The sequence below is a fragment of the Delphinapterus leucas genome, chromosome 19 (assembly GCF_059928025.1).
Source record: "Delphinapterus leucas isolate spDelLeu-1000000601 "Yukka" chromosome 19, BTC_Dleu_Yukka2, whole genome shotgun sequence".
NCBI lineage: Eukaryota > Metazoa > Chordata > Mammalia > Artiodactyla > Monodontidae > Delphinapterus > Delphinapterus leucas.
Window position 1 is genome coordinate 69210587 of NC_143147.1, and position 21096 is coordinate 69231682.

General features: G+C 40.1%; 1 protein-coding gene across 17 annotated transcripts in view; it reads right to left on the reverse strand.

Annotated features, from left to right (window-relative positions):
• CEP112 (centrosomal protein 112) overlaps positions 1-21096 on the reverse strand; it is a 413480-nt gene that overhangs the window by 103558 nt on the left and 288826 nt on the right. The gene's annotated exons all lie outside the window — the stretch shown is intronic.

Here is a 21096-nt window from a genome sequence, read left to right on the forward strand (position 1 = left end):
TATTTTTTTGTAAGAATCCCATGGAGAAGCTACATCCTCTATTATAGAAGGAAGAAACTGGACACTTTTGGAAAAGGGCTGTGATATCATTATCAATATCACTATTGATTATCTGCTCTGTAACTATGGGTGGATCCATTCTCAGAAAGAATGCCCAGATTCCTGAATTTGGCCCTATCTCTGAATATGCCAAATTAGTATTGGTTACATCCTCTGTACAGACTTAGTAACTGTGGTCAGTGCTGTGAACTAAAATAATGTGCATTTAATGACAGCTAAACCTAAAGAATAACGTGGGGCAGCTGGTTGTCTGCCATCGCTGTAACTCACCGGGGCGAATTTTCTCACCACTGCAACATATATCCTTATGTGGCCTTAACACCCATAAATGATCACATAAGATTTACATGAACTTCCTTCCCACTACTGAATAAGAAAGCAAACTGTGAAATAAGCTTATGGAAATAGTTAAAGAATTAAGATCTAATCATATTTCAAAAGCTCACCCTTAGAGAAGCTCCCTGAAGCAGAGGCCACAGAAACTGAAACTCATGTATTACTTGGGCAGAAATACAAACTTTAGGAGAACGAAGGAGAAAAAAAAAAACTTTACTTTGCTCTAGGGAAGAAGCAACTATTCTCTGATGTGCAAAGAAGAATTTATCATCAAAGGCCAAATGTAAATGGGGCCAATTAACTTTTTTAAGGTTTTCTACCTCCTATAATATTTTTATGTCTTTGCTACTCTTATGCTTTATACCAAAATCTAATGTTGCACGACTTGACAAATGTTAAAGGAAAATGACTACTGTATTTAACTAATTTCAACATACATAATACACATTTTAAATATGTTTAATATATTTATATATGAGTGGCACATTTGTTGGTACGGTATTTTTAGGAAGCAGATAGAAGATGTATTTCTCGTTTTTTTTTTTAGAAGATGTATTTCAAATACGTGACTTCAGACATCAGAAAATGTTGGCACCGTCCAATGATCAAATGATGTTAATTGAATTATTGGTCAAGTAATAAATTACTTCAAATAAGCTTTGAATCTAGGAGTTAGATGTCCTGATTTGGCACGCTCATAAATCCCATTAATATTTTACTTATTTTGGAAAATTTTCTACATTTTTGGCTCACTTGTATACAAAGACATGTAATGAATATTAATTGGGAAGTTTATAAAATAAAGTATTTACAGGAAGTTGCTATGTTAGGTTTGTTGGCAGTTTGATATAAAGCAGTAATCTCAATACTTAACGAAAGCTTTAGTTCCTTTCCTGGATAATTTGGACGTTCGAGAAGGTGCTGAAAGGACATTCTTGAGATTTAGTCGTTAGACCTTCCTTATTAAAAAAGGCCTAGAGCATATGTAGTTTTCTAGGGTCATCTATACCGAGAGAATTCCCATACCACTTCATTGAAAACTAACATCCGAAACATTTGACAACAAGTATGATGCCCCATCCCCCATTCAGTCTGCACACAGAAGGTCTTCAGTTAGTTTTGTTGCTGTGCAGGTGAATTTCCCATCACCCAGACCCTCAAAGCTGTTCCAACCATGTTTTTCATCAACCCAAGATGCTTTGATTGACTAGTCCAACAACTGTTGCCAAATGGAGCATGGTGGTTACGAGCACGAGCTCTGAAGTTAAACCAACCTCGGTGGTGTGACCACAGGCAAATTATCTGACTTTCTTGGGAATTATTTTATAATGTGCAGAAAAGGTGGACAGTAAAGATTAAACTGGACTGAGGTTTAGCCATGTAGGAACGGGGGTGGGGGGGGCGCTCAAGATGGCAAGGGATCAGAGAGCGCTGAGTAAGCACTGGCAGGAGGATAAGGCCCGTTCTTTATGCGGGAGGGAGCAGGAAAAACAAAAGGCGAGGCAAGAGCGATCAAAAGGAGAGCTTGGTAGACGCAGATCCTGAAGGTGAACTAGCTGAGTGAGGTTCCGGTCTAAGGCACGGGTGCATTGTTTGATGGATAAAGTGGAAGCAAGACAGAACTTACTTTACTAAAGCTGAGCTTACGAAACTGTAAGGTCAGGTATTAGAAAAGTCAGCTATCAAAATCAGTCTTTTGTAGCCAATTCTCGTTACTCTTTCTTTCTTGTTCTCCCACTTGAAGTCCATAAAAGTAACAATTTGCTTTATTGAAGAAGCAATTTTCTTCCTGACGTGTCCCCAAGACTGGGGTGCTCGGCTGCTTTTGCCACTGCTAGTAATATTTATTTGTCGATGTTTATAATTGACACATACAGGACATATGTATGCTTATGAAACACGATACAGAACCCTCTTAAAACGACCATACAGCTTAACATCCAGCATTGCAAGTGCCGGCGCTTCCTTCCCCACTGCATCCCCTGACTCTCCTGAGGATTAGCGCTCTCTTGAATTTTATTTATTGCCTGGCTTAAAAAACAGTACACGTGCAAGTGCCTCTAACGTATTATTTGGTTTTACGATTTTCAGCTTTATAAATCCATGTTAATTGTGCTCCATGTAATTTCCTGAAATGTGCGGTTTCTCACACAGCACTGTTTCTAAGACTTATTCACGATGTTTCATTTGAAGCTGAATTTCGTCCATTTTCACGGCTTTAGTATATCCCACTGTGTGAACAGACAAAAATCATGCATTCATCTGTTAACGGGCATTTGAACTTGGCAAGTTTCTTCCTCCATGAGCTAGGCTGCTACGGACACTCCAGTCCACGTTTTCCGGTGTGTATTTGTGAATTTCTGGGGTGTACGCTAGTGAGCTGAACTCATGGTTGATAAATCGAATGTTCAACTTTACAGGATAATGCCACCAACATTTTGTATTCTCACCACAGTATATGCGTTCTTTTTGTTCCACACTTTCAACCACACTTTGCATTGTCAATTTCCTATTTTTAACAACAGCTTTAATAAGGTATAATTCTCATTTCATAAAGTTCACACTTTAATCTGCACAAGTCACTGTTTTCTAGTATAATCACAGAGCTATTTATCTATCACCGCTACCAAATTCCAGGACACTTTTATCACCTCAAAAAGAAACCCCACATCCACTCGTGGTCACATCCCATTTTCTCCTCCCCCAAAGCCACTGGCAACCACTAATTTTCTTTCTGTCTCTATGGATTTTCCTATTCTGGACATTTCACATGAACAGAGTCATACAACATAGGCCTTTTGTGTCTGACTTCTTTCCCTTAGCATGTTTCCAAGGCCCACCTATGTTGTGGCGTGCATCAGTACTTCATTCCTTTCCACTGTCAAATAATATTCCCTTGTATGGATATACCACACTTGCTTATCTATTTGTCAGTTGATGAACATCTGAGTTGCTTCTAGTTTTTGGCTATTATAAAATGACACTGCTGTAAACATTCTTGTAAAAGTTTTGTTTGGGAAATATGTTTTCAGTTTTCATGGATAAATACCTAGGAGTGGGATTGCTAGGTCATATGGTAACTCTATATTAAACTTTCTGAGGAATTGCTAAACGATTTTCCAAAGTGGCTGCACCATTTTTCACTCTCAACAGCAAAGTATGAGGGTTCTAATTTCTTCACATCTTTGTTAAAATGTGTTATTTTCCATCTTTTCGATGATAGCCATCCTAGTGGTATGATGTGGTATATCACTGCATTTTTTGATTTTCATTTCCTTAACGACTAATGATACTGAGCATCTTTCCATGGGCTTGTTGGCCATCTGTATATCTTCTTTGGAGAAATGTGTATTCAAATCTTTTGCCCATTTAAAAAACTGGGTTATTTATTTTTTTTATTGTTGAGTTCTAGAGGTATTTATATAGAATGGATACTAGACTCTTATCCAGATATATGATTTACAATTACTTCCTTCTATTCTATGAGCTGTTTTCATACTTTTTTGATAGTGCCCTTTAGAGCACAAAAGTTTTATATTTTGGTAAAGTCCAATTTATCTTCTTCTTTGTCATTCATCCTTTTGTTGTCATATCTAAAAATCCTTTGCCTAATCCAATGTCATGAAGATTTACTCACATATTTTCTTCTGAGTTGTATAGCATTTTCCTCTTTTATTGTTTCCTTCTAAGAATGTCACAGTTTTAGCTCTTATATTTAGGTCTATGATTCATTTTGAGTTAATTTTTTGTGTATGTTGTGAGGCAGGGGTGCAACTTCATTCTTTTGCATGTGGATATCCAGTTGTACCAGGTCTCTTTGTTGAATTTCCATATGAATTTTAGGATCAGCTTGTCAATTTATAAAAGAAAGGCAACTGGGATTTTGACAGGGATTGTGCTGAACCTGAGCACAAATCAATTTGGGTAGTACTGCCATCTTAACAAAATTAAGTCTACCAATCCATGAATGTGGACGGCTTTCCATTTATTACATATTCATTAAATTTCTCAGTGACGTTTTCTAGTTTTTAATGTACAATTTTCCACTTCTTTGGTTAAACTTTATTCCTAAGTAATTCATTCCTGCTACTTTAAATGGATTTTTCTTAACTTCATTACCAGATTGTTCATTGCTAGTTTATGAAAATACAGTTGGCTTTTGTATATTGATTTGTATTCTGCAACCTTGAACTCATTTAGTTTTCAAGTAGCTTTTTCTTTGTTTTGATGTGGACGCCTTAGAATCTCTCTGTGTGTAAGATCTTGTCATCTGCAAATAGGAATAGTTTTACTTTTTCCTTTCCAATCTGGATGCCTTTTATTTCTTCTCTTGTCAATCTATTATGTATAAAAGGATATCTCGTGAGGGTCTTTGTTTTCATTTTCTTGATTATTGATGACATGAGCAGTTCTTCATGTCTTTACTGGCTACTTATATTCTCACTTCTGTGAAACACAATCACATCTTTAGCCCGTTCTTTTATGGGTCATTTCTGACATAATATCAGATTTGCTTCTCTATTTCTAATTCTTACCCAGTTTATTTCTTTTTCTTGTGTTGTGATTAATGGCATCTCTGTTACAATGTTGAACAGCAGAAGTGGTAGTGGATATCCTTCTCTTTTCCTGGTTTTAAAAGGAATCCTTCTAATATTTCACCATAAGTGACGTTTGCTCTAAGTTTGTTTTTGTTTTTCTTCGGTACGCGGGCCTCTCACTGTAGTGGCCTCTCCCGTTGCGGAGCACAGGCTCCGGATGCGCAGGCTCAGCGGCCATGGCTCATGGGCCCAGCCGCTCTGCGGCATGTGGGATCTTCCCGGACCGGGGCACGAACCCGCGTCCCCTGCATCGGCAGGCGGACTCTCAACCACTGTGCCACCAGGGAAGCCCTGCTCTAAGTTTTGACTGCTATTCTTTATCAGGTTAAGGACGTTCCCTCCTACTCCTAGCTCATTAAGAGTATTTATCACAGATGGGGGTGGAATCTCAGCAAATGCTTTTCCTTCATCTGAGTCGATCACATGGACTCTTTCCTTCCATCTGGCAGATGCAGTGCATTATATTCATGGGCCTGTAACCTGAATTCACCCTTGAATTCCTGCATTATATCCAAATGACTGTCACAAGCATTCTTATATGCTGCTAGATTCTGTTTCTAACTTTTTGTTAGAAATTTCACACTTAAGATGAAATATGAGCCTGGTGTGTAATTGTATTTTTACTGTTTTTGGCTGGTTTTCATATCAAGATTATATTGGCCTTGAATGGGCTGGGGAATATGTCCTCTTTTTCTTTCCTCTGAAGGGCTTTGTATATTACTGGAATTATCTGTTCCTTGAAAGTCTGGTAAGAACTTGAGTGTAGAATTATTTGGGCCTGTTGTTTTCTTTGACGAAACACTTAAAACTAAATGCTCTATTTAACAGCTTATGGAACTATTAAGAGTTTTCTATTTCTTCTCCATTCAATCACATTTTCTAGAAATTTATCCATTTTGTCCAGATTTTCAGTTTTTTTTGGCATAAAGGTACTCACTCTACTCTGATCTTTTCTGTCCTTCCTGGTCAGGAGTCCTTGTTCTCGTTTCCTCTCGTGTACTTTTGCATTCTCCCTATTTTTCCGATTAGTCTTCCAGGATGTCTGTATTTTACTAGTCTTTCAAAGGATCAAATTTTGATTTTACTGTATGACTTACTCACTTTTTATTAAAACTTCCTACTTGCCTTGGCATCCATGACATTATTTCCTTTTGATTCTCCAGGCACCCCTCTGGTAACTGCTTATTGGTCTCACCTGATTTTAAATAAGAATTGCCCCATGCCACCTGCTCTTCCCTGTCTAAACTCCACTCTTCTCTAAAATTTTAGAATCCACTCTTACAGTGTTAAGTCACCATTCTGTTGGTGTGAATTCCTACTCTTTCTAACTTTGACCTCCCTTTGCACCCACACCCAGACCCCTGTCCAGCCACAGGTTAGATGGCACTGCTCTCTGAGACCTCTCACAGGCACGCCACTAACGTCCCAGCTGAACTCAATCATCTTCCCGGGATCTGTCCTTCCTCACCTCATTAACGGCACCATCATTTAGTCACCCAAACCTGAAACAGAAGAATTTCCCAGGATCCTTTTCTCTCACCCTTGATTGTCTTGCCCATTTTCACTTGTAGGTCTTCACCTTTTCTCCCCTGAATTTTACAATAGCCTTCTCACTATTCTCTCAGTTCTGTCCTACTCTTTTCATCCACTTTTTTTCTGTGTGATATAGATCCACCTACTGGTGCTCTATGTAAACTGTGAGCGTGATCCCATCGCCCAGCCTCCTCTCTGCAGCCTTAACCTCTCCAGTAACCCACTCCTTCCGTTCCTTGCACAGAACCTGTAGTAAACACGTGAGCTCAGGTCATTCTCTGAAGGCTCTACTTGCTTTTGGCTTTTCACAGTGATGGTCTAAAATAGTGGCTCTAACCTGGGAGCCTTGGACTTATGAAGCATCACAACATTCTCAGAGGACACGAGAAAAAGCCCGTTAGAAGTGCTCGGGGCCTGAAGATAGAATCTCCATGATCTTCTGTGGAAGGGTTTTCCCCACCTCCCCAGCCCCCATCACAGAGGTTGAGTTCTTCAGACTGTTCTGTTTCCTCCAACTAGGCCTTGGCAGAATCACTGCCAAGCCTTCCATCTAACACCCCCCTTGGGAACACACCTGATGCACTCACTCACCAACTGGCCTTCTACTTCCTTTCAGACCAAAATCAGCACTGCAGGCCGTCATATCTATAACCCAACTACATGTTATTCTGATCCCATTTGGAATGGGGAAGTCTTAATCCTCCTATCAGTTTTGGGGGGTGATTTGTTTATATCTAATGTCAGATTGATTTATTATAGTATTAGGGTAAGTCTGATTTCACTAGAGAAAAAGGAATCAATAAAAGTATGACAAGAGGAAACAAAATAAAACAAGGAAACAAAATCTTGAGAAATACTTTGTAAAGCTTAAATGTCTGTTAATAGTCTATAGCATTGAAAAGTATTTTCCCAAACAGGATTACAATGAAGGAGGAAACTAGGAGAAAAGGTATCAGTGTGAAAGAAGAAAAATGTTGTTTGAGACTCTAAACTTACTAAATCAGAATCACCAGGATCTCATAATCCAGGAATTTGTATTAAAAGCTCTCCTGTTACTTCTGATAAATCAGCCCATTTGCAGAACCACTGTTCTAGTTAATTGAGGATATGACTGAGGGCACTTTCTTAAATAAAAGCATTAGGACAGGGACTTCCCTGGTGGTCCAGTGGTTAAGACCCTGAGCTCCCAATACAGGGGGCCTGGGTTCGATCTCTGGTTGGGGAACTAGATCCCGCATGCCGCAACTAAAGATCCCGCATGCTGCAACAAAGAGCCTGCATGCCACAACTAAAGATCCCACATGCTGCAACTAAGACCCGGCACAGCCAAATAAGTATATTTTTTAAAAAAAGCATTAGGACAATAATTTATATAAAGCACATAATTTCAGCTTACCATTCTGCTATCTCATTTCTACTGTGATTTATTTTTTTCGTAAAAAGAGCCCAATAAGTTGAGATTGGTTGTTTTAAATGAATGAATATCATCAACTCTGATAACCCTGAAAGGGTTTCTATGGTAACACAGAACAAAGATAATAACCACCAAGATCTAAATAATCAAGGTTGCTTAGTGATCTTAGGCTGGCTTACTTCTATTGGTTTTAAATGCAGTAAAAAGCAAACAGTTCCAAGGAGCCAGACACTATTACTACCAGAGTATGAGACTAATTATGTGCTCCCCACAAACCCCAAACAAAAATAGACTGGAATATACTGTCTACTCGTGAAAGCAATTAAAATACATAAATACAATTTTCACCAAGTCCGCCATTCTCAGCGTGTAGTTGTTTATCTAATTCAAATCATGCAGCTAGGTGTTAGAATTAATGTCTCTGAGCTAAATACAAATATGGAAAGTCATTTTGGGGTTTGATCCTCATTTATTTTCAACCAAATATCCAAATTCATTTCGAATTCGCACAAGAACTGCAACAGCTTCACCTAAATCAGTTTTCTACAAGTTCAACATCCCTCCTATACTCAGATGTGATTGTGGAACTACTTTGATCTTTATTCCCAAATTTATTGCTCTGTGTAATCCATGACAAAATATAATGTGATTTACTATATCTCTATATGACAGCCCAGCAGCTGACAGAACTTAATAATTTAGCATAAGAAAAAAACCTTCTGGCACCAAAATATACCGATCATAATGGGGACTCTTTAGTATCAGTTTACAATGAAGCCTATACAAGCCGATCTTAAGAACTTCAAAACAATTCTTTTTTTCTCATGCATTTAATGAAGGAGATTTTTATTCCTTAAACGTGCTTTGTAGCTGCAAGCAAAAATTTTTGGAACATTTTGCTTTTGTTCTCATTAAAACAATGCAGGACTAGTTGCATACTAATGCTCTTTTCTCGAAGAAAAGGACTACATTTCTCCATTTGATTTGAAATAAGTGAATATACACAAACATGGGAATCTTAGGAGACTCTAAAAAAAAGGAAATTTATATTTGGTTATGATATAGAAAAAGGACAGGTTAGATAGTTAGGCACTACTTATAATGAAATCAAGACCTGTCTTTGGAGTTGCTAGAACTGAAGTTTCCCTGAAATTCCCTCTCTCTGAACATGCGTCTGCATTCAGGGCAGGAAATGTCAGACCAGATGGTGCTAAGGTCTCCTGTGAGACCACTTCTCAGGGGGTCATGGTGGCTCTGGTGCTGCGGGTGGCGATGGGCCTGAGGGTCTCACGCTCCTGACCGAGGTGGCAGAGCGGGGCTGCCCCCAGCTCCCTCGTCCAGCACCCCTGCAGAGGACGAAGCCTCGGCCAAGTGGTCTGGCTGGGCTTCCGGAGCTCCACGTAGCCTCTGGAACCTCACTGGTTTCCTAGCGCTGAGATTCTCAACAGAATCCCCCCAGACCCCTGCCCCTTGGATCTTTAGGTATCTGTCAGCCTATGATCCAGTCAGTGAGGAGTCACCTCCTATCGCCTCTCCAGGATATTTGGTTATAAAAGACAAATTATATATTCATCACTTCAATTCAAACACTTGACACAACGTCTTCTTACAGGTATTTGAATGAAAGATTCTCACCTAGGTGAGTATATTGCTGGGACTTCCAAGACGCCATCCATGCGCTGCATCTATCTTCCTGAATCCACCATGGGCCACAATCTGATCCCCTGCTTTGCATGTCCACACACACACTCAGTGTTGCCAGTGCCCCTGGGTGGGTTATTTGACTCGTACAGACTGAAGCCATAGCAGACCCAGGTCCTAGAGGGTGTTTTCTGTTATCCTGTCTTCTATCCTTTCTTAAATCTCCTTTAGATTTGCACATAACCTTGCTCACATTCTAAACCAGCTTCTTGACATGCTTCATACCTATCATGTGTCAGAAACACTCATCTCTAGCAGTGTAATCTCAGAACAGAACTTGGAAAAATTCGAAGAATTTTTACTGTTTCTTGTTTGGAAAGGTTATAGTTAATTGCTTCAGAATGCAAAGCTACTAAAATCCTTGAAGTGCTTTTCTGATGAACTGTATGACTGCTTTTCAATCCATCCCAAATAAAAGAACAAATAAAACTCTATATGCAAATGTACCACAAGCCAGGCTTTGTTCCTCAGTGCTCTGGTGGACTCTCAATCTTTTAAAATGGTCACAAGCCTTCTGAATATTTAAATACAAAAAAAAAAAACAAAAGACATGAACTAAATAATTTATTAGCCAAAGAGGCAGAAACTAAAATTTAAAATTGTCTTGACTGGTCAAAGGTATAATACAAATGTTTCAACCCAAAATACACTCAAAAACTGTTCCCCTCCATTTGGCTTACAAAGTTCAAATATAAAAATGTAGTATTTAATTCTCCAGTGTTGTTTCCCTTTTATTTTGAGGTGAAATAATGAGAAAATGTTTTCTATGTACAATCTCCTAAAGTGTTCTTTTTTTCCCCACATTTGAAATAAAATCTGTGGCTGCCAACAGAAGATCCTTAGGAATATCTACCAATAAGAAACCCTACGTCCTTCACAGCTTAGACGAAAAGCTCCTGATGCTTCCCAAACACTCACCTCTCCGCTTCACCCCGACATATGCATTATTGGTTAGATCTACTCTCTTGTTGTGTCTCCTACTCGACTCTGACTTCAGAGACAAAAATTCAGGGTTTTCGCCAAATCAAGGAGCCTCGAGCCAAGGAATCTGGATGCGACTCTGGATGCAGTGGGTGCATTAGAGCTTTGTGAGCCGGGACGAGGTGAGCTGTCACAGGGAAGACGCGTTCCCCAGGACTAAGGAGAAGGAACCAGAAGAGCAGAGCAGAAAACGGTGGCGACAGTCGGAGAATTGCTGCTTTTGTTTCAAGTCCTAACACAGCTACAGTAATTGAGGAGACAAGTGTAGTGAAACGGGGTTAGCCCAGCCTTGTGCCTCTTTCTGAAGGAGAAAGTTACATTAGGGGAAATCAGAAAGTTAAACCAAAGGGAACAACAGCATTTTGAACTCTTTACGTGTCATCTACCTTTCTACCATCTATCTTCCAGAAACACGTGGGCACCCAAATGCTGACACGCTCACAAATGGATTTTCCTATAGTAATTCTTCGTTTCAAGATGAAGAATTTTGGTATATTTTTCAGAGTGCAACTGGGATAAATGGAAGATGTACTGAGAGATCTAACTATGGGTGAATCATAAATAATCCCTTAGAAACTGAGGATAAGAACCTTGTCTTTGTGTGGATGTGAAGTCATCTCTCACAGCTGCTCCCACCTCTTGATACACTCTTCCCAGTATTATTGATGGCCTTCTCTTCCATAACCCATTTTCTTTTTATAAATTGAGATATAATTTATTTACCATCTTATTCACGCTTTCCAAGTGTACAGTTCAGCAATGTTTAGTATATTCACAAAGTTGTGCAATTATCGTATTTGTCTAATTCCAGGGTATTTTCATCACCTGAAGGACACCCTGTACCATTAGCTGTCATTCTCCATCCCTGCCTCCCCTCAGGCCCAGGAAACCCCGAATCTACCTTCAGTCTCGATGAATTTGTCTATTCTGAATGTTTCATATACATGGAATAATATGTGTTTTTTTGTGTCTGGCTCTTTTCACTTGCACAATATTTTCAAGGTTTATCCTTGCTGTAGCATGTATCAGTAATTCATTACTTTTTATGACTGAATAACACCCCACTGGATGGATATACCACATTTTGTCTACTTATCATCATTAGATGGGAATTGGGTTGTTTCTACTTTTCGAATACTGTAAATAATGCTGCTATGAACGTTTGTGCACAAGTTTTTGCATGAACATGTTTTGAATTCTCTTGGGAAACACTCGGGAGTGGAACTGAGGGGCTCTATAGTAATTGGGAAACACTCGGGAGTGGAACTGAGGGCTCTATAGTACTTGGGAAACACTCGGGAGTGGAACTGAGGGCTCTATAGTAATTGGGAAACACTCGGGAGTGGAACTGAGGGCTCTATAGTAATTCTATATTTAACTTTTTGAGAGACTGCCAAATGGTTTTCCACAGTGGCTGCACCTTATGTTCTAATTTGCCCACATCTCTGACACTTCTTCTTGTCTGTCTTCTTGATTACAGCCATTCTGGTGGGTGCGAAGTAGTACTGCATTGGGATTTTGATTTGCATTTCTGTAATGACAAATGATGCTGAGAATCCTTTCATGTGCTTATTGGCCATTTGTGTACCTACTTTGGAGAAATGTCTATTCAAATCGTTTGCTCATTTTAAAATTGGATTGTCTGTCTTTTTATTGTTAAGTTATGAGAGTTCTTCATATGGGTTTCTAGACCCTTAACAGATAGATGATTTGCCACTATTTTCTCCCAATCTGTGGGTTATCTTTTCACATTTTTGCTGGCTATATTCTTGGAGGCACAAAAGTTTTTACTTTTGATAGAGTCCAATTTGTCTATGTCCTCTTTTGTTGCTTCTGCTTTTGTTGTCATACCTAAGAAACCACTGCCTAATCCAAGGTCCCCCAAATTTACTGGTATATTTTCTTTTAAGAGGTTTTATAACTTTAACTCTTACATTGAGGCCTAGCAGGGTTGCTATCAACAAATTCTCTTAGTCTTCGTTTATCCATGAATCTTTTCTTTCTCCTTCATTTTTGAAGAGTGATTTTACCAGATGGAGAATTCTTGGTCAATAGTCTTTTTGTTTCAGGACTTTGAATATTTCATTCCACTGCCTCCTGACCTTCATGGTTTCTGATCAGAAAACAGCTGTTAATATTTCCATTAGCTCTTTAGATATAGTTTCTTTAGTTCTTCAAGCATATCTAAAAGAGCTGATTTAAAGACTTTATCTAGCAGGTTCAACATGGGCTTCCTCAGGAACAGTTTCTGCCGATTTTGTTTTTACCCGCCCCTAGGCCATGCTTTTTTGTTTCTTTGCATGTCTCATAATTCTTTTGCTAAAAACTGGACATTTTGAATATCATAATGTGGCAATTATGGAAATCAGATTCTCTCCTTTCCCCGGGGTTTGTTGTTGTTGCTAGGGTTTTTTTGTTTGTCTGTTTTGTTTTTTAGTGAGTCCTCTGAACTAATGCTATAAAGTATGTACTCTCTGTCATACACGGTCACGGAAGTCTCTGCTCGGTTAGTGGTCTGCTAATGACTGGGCAGAGGTTTCCTTAAATGCCTAGAACCAACAGGTCTTCCAGATTTCAACAAGGGCTCTGTGTGCATGTGAGTGCACACCTTCCACACTCAAGTGGCAGATTACAACCCTGCCTTCTCCTCCCGCTTGTGCAAAGGCGCGAACTGGAACCTCCTCAGATCTTTCCTGAGCACGCGCACAGCCCCACGCGTGTACATGGAACGCTAGATTCCAAGGAATGCGCTGGAGATCACCGAAGCCCCCATGGACAGCTCGGTCCCAGCTTACACCTTAAGCTTTTGAGTTAGCTTACTGTTTGCCCCGACTGTTACACACCGCCTCAGGCAGCTGGGACCCTAAACAATGATCTCTAGCTGTTTCTGAAAAATGCTCCTCCGGTAAAAGGGTCCTCATACTGAGTGAGCTCCAAGTCAGGACAAATAAAGACAGCCTTGTGGGTGGGGTCTTCTTGGGACCCATCAGACAGGTGGGTCAAATAGTAATCAAATGACAGTTTTCAGGAAATGGGGCTTTGAAGGAGCTGCCCTGTTCCGCCCCCTCTGGTGGCTTCCAGGCTACTGATTTTCTCCTTGATTGCTGGCTGTTGGTTTTCAACACTACTGCAGAGCTGGGAAGAAAGTACGGACATTGGGAAAGTTGAAAAGTCACAAAGCTGGCTGTTCCTACCAAGATCCAGATTTTATTTTTGTTTTGTTTTTGAATGAATGCTCCTTGGATTGCTGTAAGCTTTTGGTTAATTTCCATAGTTCTGAAAAGGTTATGATCATTTTTGCCTGTTTTCTAATTGCTTTTATGGAGGACAATTTTTGGAGGTTCTTATTTTGCCATTTTCCCTGGCATTCTCCCCAGAACACTCATTAAGTGTTGTTTTCCACAGGGTTACATCCTTTCCTGTTTTCTCTTCTTATTCCACAAACTTTCCTTGGGAAATATTATCCCTGTCTAGGCCTTCAAATTCTACCCAAAAGTCACTGACTCTCAAATCTACATCTTCTACACTAACATTCTCCCTTGGAAGACTTACTGATGACCAATGGCCATTTCTGTGTGTGTATTTCACAGGTGTCTCCAGCCCAACACGTCTGAAACCACTCATCCACTTGGTTCCCATACCAGGAAACTGAGAGGCACCCTAGATTATTCTCTTTTTAAAAAAATTTCAAGTCTTCGCTAAAACACCTCCTCTGTCGAATATTCCAACATCCCAACTCCCACAAAGTGAGTCATTCTCTTTTCTTAATACACTTCTCCCCTGTGTAACACTTGTTTACACAATGATCCTCTCCCTAGACTCTCAGCATCGTAAGCAAGAACTGACCCATGTTCTCATCCCTAGGACTCATCACAGCACCCAGCACATTAGAGTCAGTCATATGTGTTATCCGTGTAGCAAACTATTTTCCAAAGATGGCCACACCAATATATACACCTTCCCACACGTTCTTCTCACAACATAGTGTCAACGTTCCTCCATCAAAAGATGGGGTCTCTGTTCTCTCCTCTTGAGCCTGGGCAGAACTTTGTAACTGCCTCCACCAAAAGAATGAGGTGGAAATGACAGTGCTTGATTTCTAAGGGTAGGTCAAAAAGGTGGTATGGATTCCACCTGGTTCTTTGTCTCAGGACATGTGCGTTGGGAGTCCTGAGCCAACATGTGAGAAGTCTAGCTGCCCTGAAGCTGCCACGTGAAGAGACCACGTGGAGATGGGGAGCTGTTAGACAGCCTTCCCTGTGTAAGCCAGAAATGTAAGTGAAGAAGCCCTCACATGGCCTCAGCCTCAGCTACGTCCGACTGCAGCCACAGGAGGAATCCAAGCCAGAAACACTCAGCTAAACAGCTCCCCAACTCCTGACCCACAGAAACAGTTAAGAGATAATAAATGTTGTTTCTGAAGCCACTACATTTTGTGGTGATTTGCTTTACAACATTAGATAACTGAAAAAGTAATAAGTGCAGAAATGAAGATGATGATAGAGACGTATCTTGGTGCATACACGATATTCATCTTTGTTTTCTCTACCATGCATCATTTTTAAATGGAAAAAAAGTGGTAAATATGTGATGAAAAGTATCTCATACCTGCATCAAAAGTGGTAAATATGTGATTAAAAGAAAAGTATCTCATACCTGCATCAAAAAATGTCAAAATGTAATTAATGTGTATGCAAAATGAACTGGCATCCAGCAAGGAAGTCTTTTCCCAAAATACTTAGGGGTTGCATTATTTTCTCAAAATATAGTTTTTCAAATAATAACTTGCTTATTTAACCAAGTACTATATGGTACCCCAAAAGGCAAAAACCTTATTCTCCATTCCCTCCAAATAGATAACTTCATAAATATAACTTCTGGATCATAAAGATAACTTCTGGATCATTGATGTTACAATGCTTGACTGTTCTTGGTAAATTTTTCCTATATTAAATGTCTTAACATGTTTTTGTAGTGTTCTAATCAAGAGAGTCCTTTTATAAATCATTGAGCCCTTCTGTTAATTCTGAATTTTCACACATTAGTGATACTTAATGAATTTCAAATAGTTTATATTTATGAATTATTTAAGATAGCCTAGATGTAAACAAATCCACAATGACAGAAATAATGACTCTGTTTTTAACACATATTTAACCTCAAGCTAATAGCTGTGAATATCTTGAGATTATATTTCTTTAGAACAGATGCTTACTTAACACAGATAAAAGAACTTAAACATTAAACAAAGCCTCATCCAAAAGAATTTGCCACTTTTCAATAACCTTTCAACGTGTTTTAAGAGTTGGGATTAATTACCTATAGTTTCTAAAAACGTGTATTGTCTGGTTTATCTAAGCCAAAAGGAATAGCAATTTAAGTAAAAACAAGAAAAGCTTTGACTCACAAATATAAAAGAAAATTTCTTTGTATCATTAAAATTAAATGTGCAATCTATGCTCCTGACGCTGTTTTGTATTCTAAGTCTATAAAGCTTTTTTTAAAAAACAAATTTTAGATATTTTTTCGTTTCAAATGTTGGTGAAGAAATCTAATTATTCACTCAACACATATGTTGGGAGCACTATATAAACCGCCAACATTTCCCTTAGAAGAGATATACAGTTTACAGTTAAATATCAGGAAAACTGTCCTCAATTCACATTTTTCTTTTTGCTTAGTACATTGAGCATAATTTCACATAAAGTGTATTTCTGATGTCATTTAAAAAAATCCCTTATTTGAGTTTTATTTGCCAATTTCAGGCAGCTACATTCTGGGCTGAAGCAAAAAAATTAATAGTGCTTTGTGAATTATTTAAAATACTATATGTATATGGGTGAATGTATAATTTATTGTCAGAATTCGATAACTTTTGAGAGTGAATGGAGTGTTAAGAATCACAGCGAGAAAACAGGCATTGAAACAGGAACCTGAGGTCACCCTACGTATGAATTACATCTCCGCTACACTATTAACAGAACAAGATTAAACACCACCATGCTAGGTCAGCTCCACAGTCCATCTGGCCAAGTCCATTATGTACCCATAATCTTCACAGTAACAGGAAGAGTCATAAAGGTCTTCATCAACACCATCATTAATATATTTTATGTTATTGTATTATTTCTGCTACCACCACAATACTCCCTTGCCCGGAGGTCAGAGTTCCAGTGGCAAGATCATGTATATTGTTTAGGAGCTGCCCCACGGCCCCTGCCCGTATGCTATCGGGTGTAGAAAATCAGTCAACAAATTGAAAGCAGCTGCCACCAGGATAAAGTGACGACGGAAAGAAGATAGAGGGGTGGGAAGAACCATGAAAGGGAGAGAGAACCAGAATGACAACGTGGGGCACATTTATTGCAGGGTGTTTCTGCGTGGCACCAAACGTTCACAGTGATGACTCTGAGTTGTCAGGAAGGGGCGTTGATGGTTTCGGCATTTTTTGTCTAAAAGAGTAGAGCGGTATGTTAGAGAAAGCCTTCAAAATGAACGTTTTGGCACATACGTGGTGATTACATTTTAGTTATTTGGAAACTGACATGTGGAACAATTTATTCCTAAGCAATATCTGATAAGTGAGGCATTCCTGTACTTCCTTTTATTTGTCTTGAAACTATCTCTTTCAAGTTCTTCTAAACAGTGTTTGTTGAAAAAAAAAGTCAGAATTAACCCACTCATGGTATGAGAAGATTAGAGAATGTGATCATAGAATCCCTCGATCTTCTGCCTAAAATGAAAACATGTCTTTGTGTCCAAGTTGCTTCATTCCCTTTATCACTTTAGTTATCCTGTTTCAAAGGTTCACTAGTTCTGTGTTATCTTCATAATTTTAAGCTTCATTAAGTTCATTCAAATCGTATTTGATACAAAAGCAGAAAAAAATGTTTTGCTCTATTCCGTTTCCAGAGAGCAAGAAGTGTCTGTGTCAGTTTCACAGGTTGGTGAAACCAGGGCCCAAGAATTATTCTTTACGAAATCTTTTCAGTCTAACTGGGGAGCTAGAGTTGAGAAAACAATGAAGATCCATCCGTCCATCCATCCGTCCATCCATCCAGCCAACAAATTTTTATTGGCTGCTCACTATGTGCCAGACACTGTTCCAGACACAGGAGAAACAACAGTGAAAAATCAAGCAATAAAAATAATAAATCCTAGGAAGTGCAAAGTAATGTGGAGAAAAAAGGTACAGTCCAAGCACAGAAAGTGAGAGGGGGCGCTAACATTTAGGCAGGAACCAGCTGGTCACTGGATGGGACGAGATCTGGAGGAGAAACCCAGAACAATCTCGGCCTATTTACAAATGGCGAGAAAGCCCCCTGCTGGATCTGGGTGACCAGCGGGAGGGGCAGGAGGTAAGTCGGAAAGGACAGGGGCCAGATCCCACTGCACCTTGAGGGCAAAGTGAGGGAGTTTCCCTTCTGTCCTATAATAGTGGTGAGGGGCCGTTGCGAGGTGATGAGCAGAGGAATCCGTGTGAACAGCAGCGTTTAGAGAGAACAAGTGCGGAAGGGAGACCAGGTGAGAGCCGCCGTAGAGTGCAGCCGAGAGCCGAGGGTGCTTTAAACCAGGCGGTCGTGGCATCAGTGACGGGAAGCCGCATGACACGGGACGTACTTTGAAGACAAAACCAGAGGGGCTTCCTGATAGGAAGGATGCGGCTGTGAAAGAATGAACTGCGTCAGGGATGCCTGCGAGTCTTACTTCCTGACTTGGAGAAGACTGGAGGGGAACTGAGAGCTCTGTTTCAGAAATGCTAAGTGCGGGGTCCCAGCATCCCAGCAGAATTTCAGGGCCGAAATCTAGGAAGAGGCTGGATATACAAGTCCGGGGCTCGGGAGAGAGACGAGGACAAGAGATGCAGACTGGAAGCCGCCAGCATGCAGATGGCATTGACGCTGTGGGGCGAGACAGGGTCAGCTAGGATGAGAAAAGAAGCATGAAGGGGCGTGAGGACACGGTGGAGCCACTATCACAGCAGGTGTCCAACCAGGAGAAACCCCCGGGGAGTGTGACACCACCTGTTCACGTGATTAAAGTCTGTCAAAGAGAAAGTGACCGGTGGTGTCAGAACTGCCGAAAGGTCGACTGAGATGAAGACTGAGGACGAACACCGCGTTTAGTGCCGAAGCCACTTGCTGATCCGACACATGTTTCAGTTACTGGAGTGGCTAGAGCCCCGGGGACACGGGTGGAAGAAGAGAGTAAGAGAACATGGAGCAGGTAGGCAGCCAACCCTTGCTGGGGAGTCTGGCTACAAAGAAAAGCAGAGGAATGGTGGCTGAAGGGGGTCTGCGTCATTGCAGCAGAGCATTTACTGCTCGTCGAGTACCATTCCCTTTCCCCACACCCCACCTCCATTTTCCAGCCCCTGCAGGTAAGTGGGCCTTTGTCTAGTGACATTTGAAAGAGCAGAGTCTCCGTAGACTTCCAAAACAGACTTATGGTTACCAAAGGGGAAACATGGCGGGGCAGGGGGTGGGGGGAGAAATCAGGAGCTTGGGATGAACAGACACACACTGTACCTAAACTACCTAACCAACAAGGACCTATACTGTGTAGTGCAGGGAACTCTACTCAATACTTTGTAACAGCTTAAATGGGAAAAGCATCTGAAAAAGAAGAGATACATGTATGTGTATAACTAAATCACTCTGTTATACACCTGAAACTAACACAACATTATTAATCAAATACACTCCACTATTAAGAAAAGAAATATAATTTGAGCCACATATGCAATTTTAAATCTTCTAGTGGTCACATTAAAAAGTTAAAAGAAAAGGCAGAATTTAAAAAAATTTAAAAGTTTAAAGACCTTTGTACTTTAGGACTATAAAAATACTTTCCTATGTTTTTGCTTGTACTCTTTTAAAAATATTTTAATATTAAATCTATACAGAATAAAAAAATATTAAAAAAAAAGATAGTGGAGTCTCTTTGTCGAATGATACAGGAGTTACGATCTGGGAAAGTATTAATCACATGAAATTTATTGGTAATTAACCAGTTTAGACCTACAAAAACAGCACTTTCTTATGACTTCACAGTAAACCTTTGTTAAGCCACCGAAATCTTGGGGTCAATTTGCTACCACAGTATAACATAGCATAATTTGGTATAAGTGGTCAAAGAATTCTTTAAAATATTACAGAATGTTTTTATGATTTGGGAAATAATACTGTAGAGAGAAAAATGTTGCTACAAGAGATGAATGATTAAAGGGAAAAGTCCTTCGGTAGAGGTGAGGCCTGCAGTGCACCAGCGAAATCCTTAGACAGAGGCACACGCTTCCTTAAGTAAGGTGTCCATGCGTGTTCTAAGGGGGGAGGGGTGACCACACAGACGCGGATGCAGCTGGAGGGGGATGTGGGATGGGCTGACGAGGTGACTCTCTTCTGTTGCTTCTACTTTTCCAGCAAAACAACAGTCAACAATGAGAGGAAGAAAGTAAAAGGAACTGTTGGAGGGTTGAGAAGAAAAGAGAGGTATGAAATTTTCCTAGAGAGCAGGAAAATGAATTAACCAGGAAGTGCTGAGGGCCCACTCGAGCTTTTTGGCCTTACGTTTAAGTGAGACCAGTTAACCTAAGTGTGTCTTCTCTTGAACTGTGTTCAACTGTTTAGACACAAGAGTAGGGTCCATGAGAATTTGGTTTAACCAGCCTCGGGGATTTGTAAGCAAGGGAGGGAGGAGGAAGTTGAGGCCAGTCCAAGGGGGCGGTGAGTGCACTGCTGGGATATGAAAGCTAAGCTGGGGAAGGAAGGCACAAGGAAGCTGACGGAGTGTGAAACATGGCAAGGTTCACGGATTAGAAGTCCCCGTGGGGCAAAGATCTTAGAGAGGATGCTAAACTGAGTTAGAAAGGGGGTGGGCTAGGGACAGGGGGAGAGAGAGAGGAATGCCTGAAGCCAAGGTTTTGAAGACGGTACAGGTGCTAGAAGGGCAAGGACTCAGGTCATAACCATGGGCAGAGGGCTCGGGAGAAGAGTGATGAGCTAAAGGAGCCGAGAGGCCAGTGTGACGGAATGCTTCTCATCAGTGGGCCCATCCATCCCATGCCACCTCGGCTGTGGACAATTATGACTCGTGTCAGGACATGCTTTGTACTTTCTGTACTGGTTTAATCACGTACAAGTTACAGCCACGAAAGTCAAGCCTTATGAATAAGACAGTGTTTGAAAAATATCTAAATTTCATAAGAAAAGTGTGATTTAATTAAATAAAAGTTTTAAAAATTTTGCTCTTCATTAATCTCTCGATAACTTAAAGCTAAAGGACAAGCCATGCATTTCTACAATAACAGAATGCCTTAGTTTTGCCGAAACTCTAAACTGAAGTGGCACTTTACTACTAAAATATATGTAAAAACCATTCTTAATTTCTCTCCATGAATACCTATTTTTTCACTGCTGTTTTCCAATCATACGCATATGTACTGAAAGCACCTTTTTCTTACTGGAAAGTATC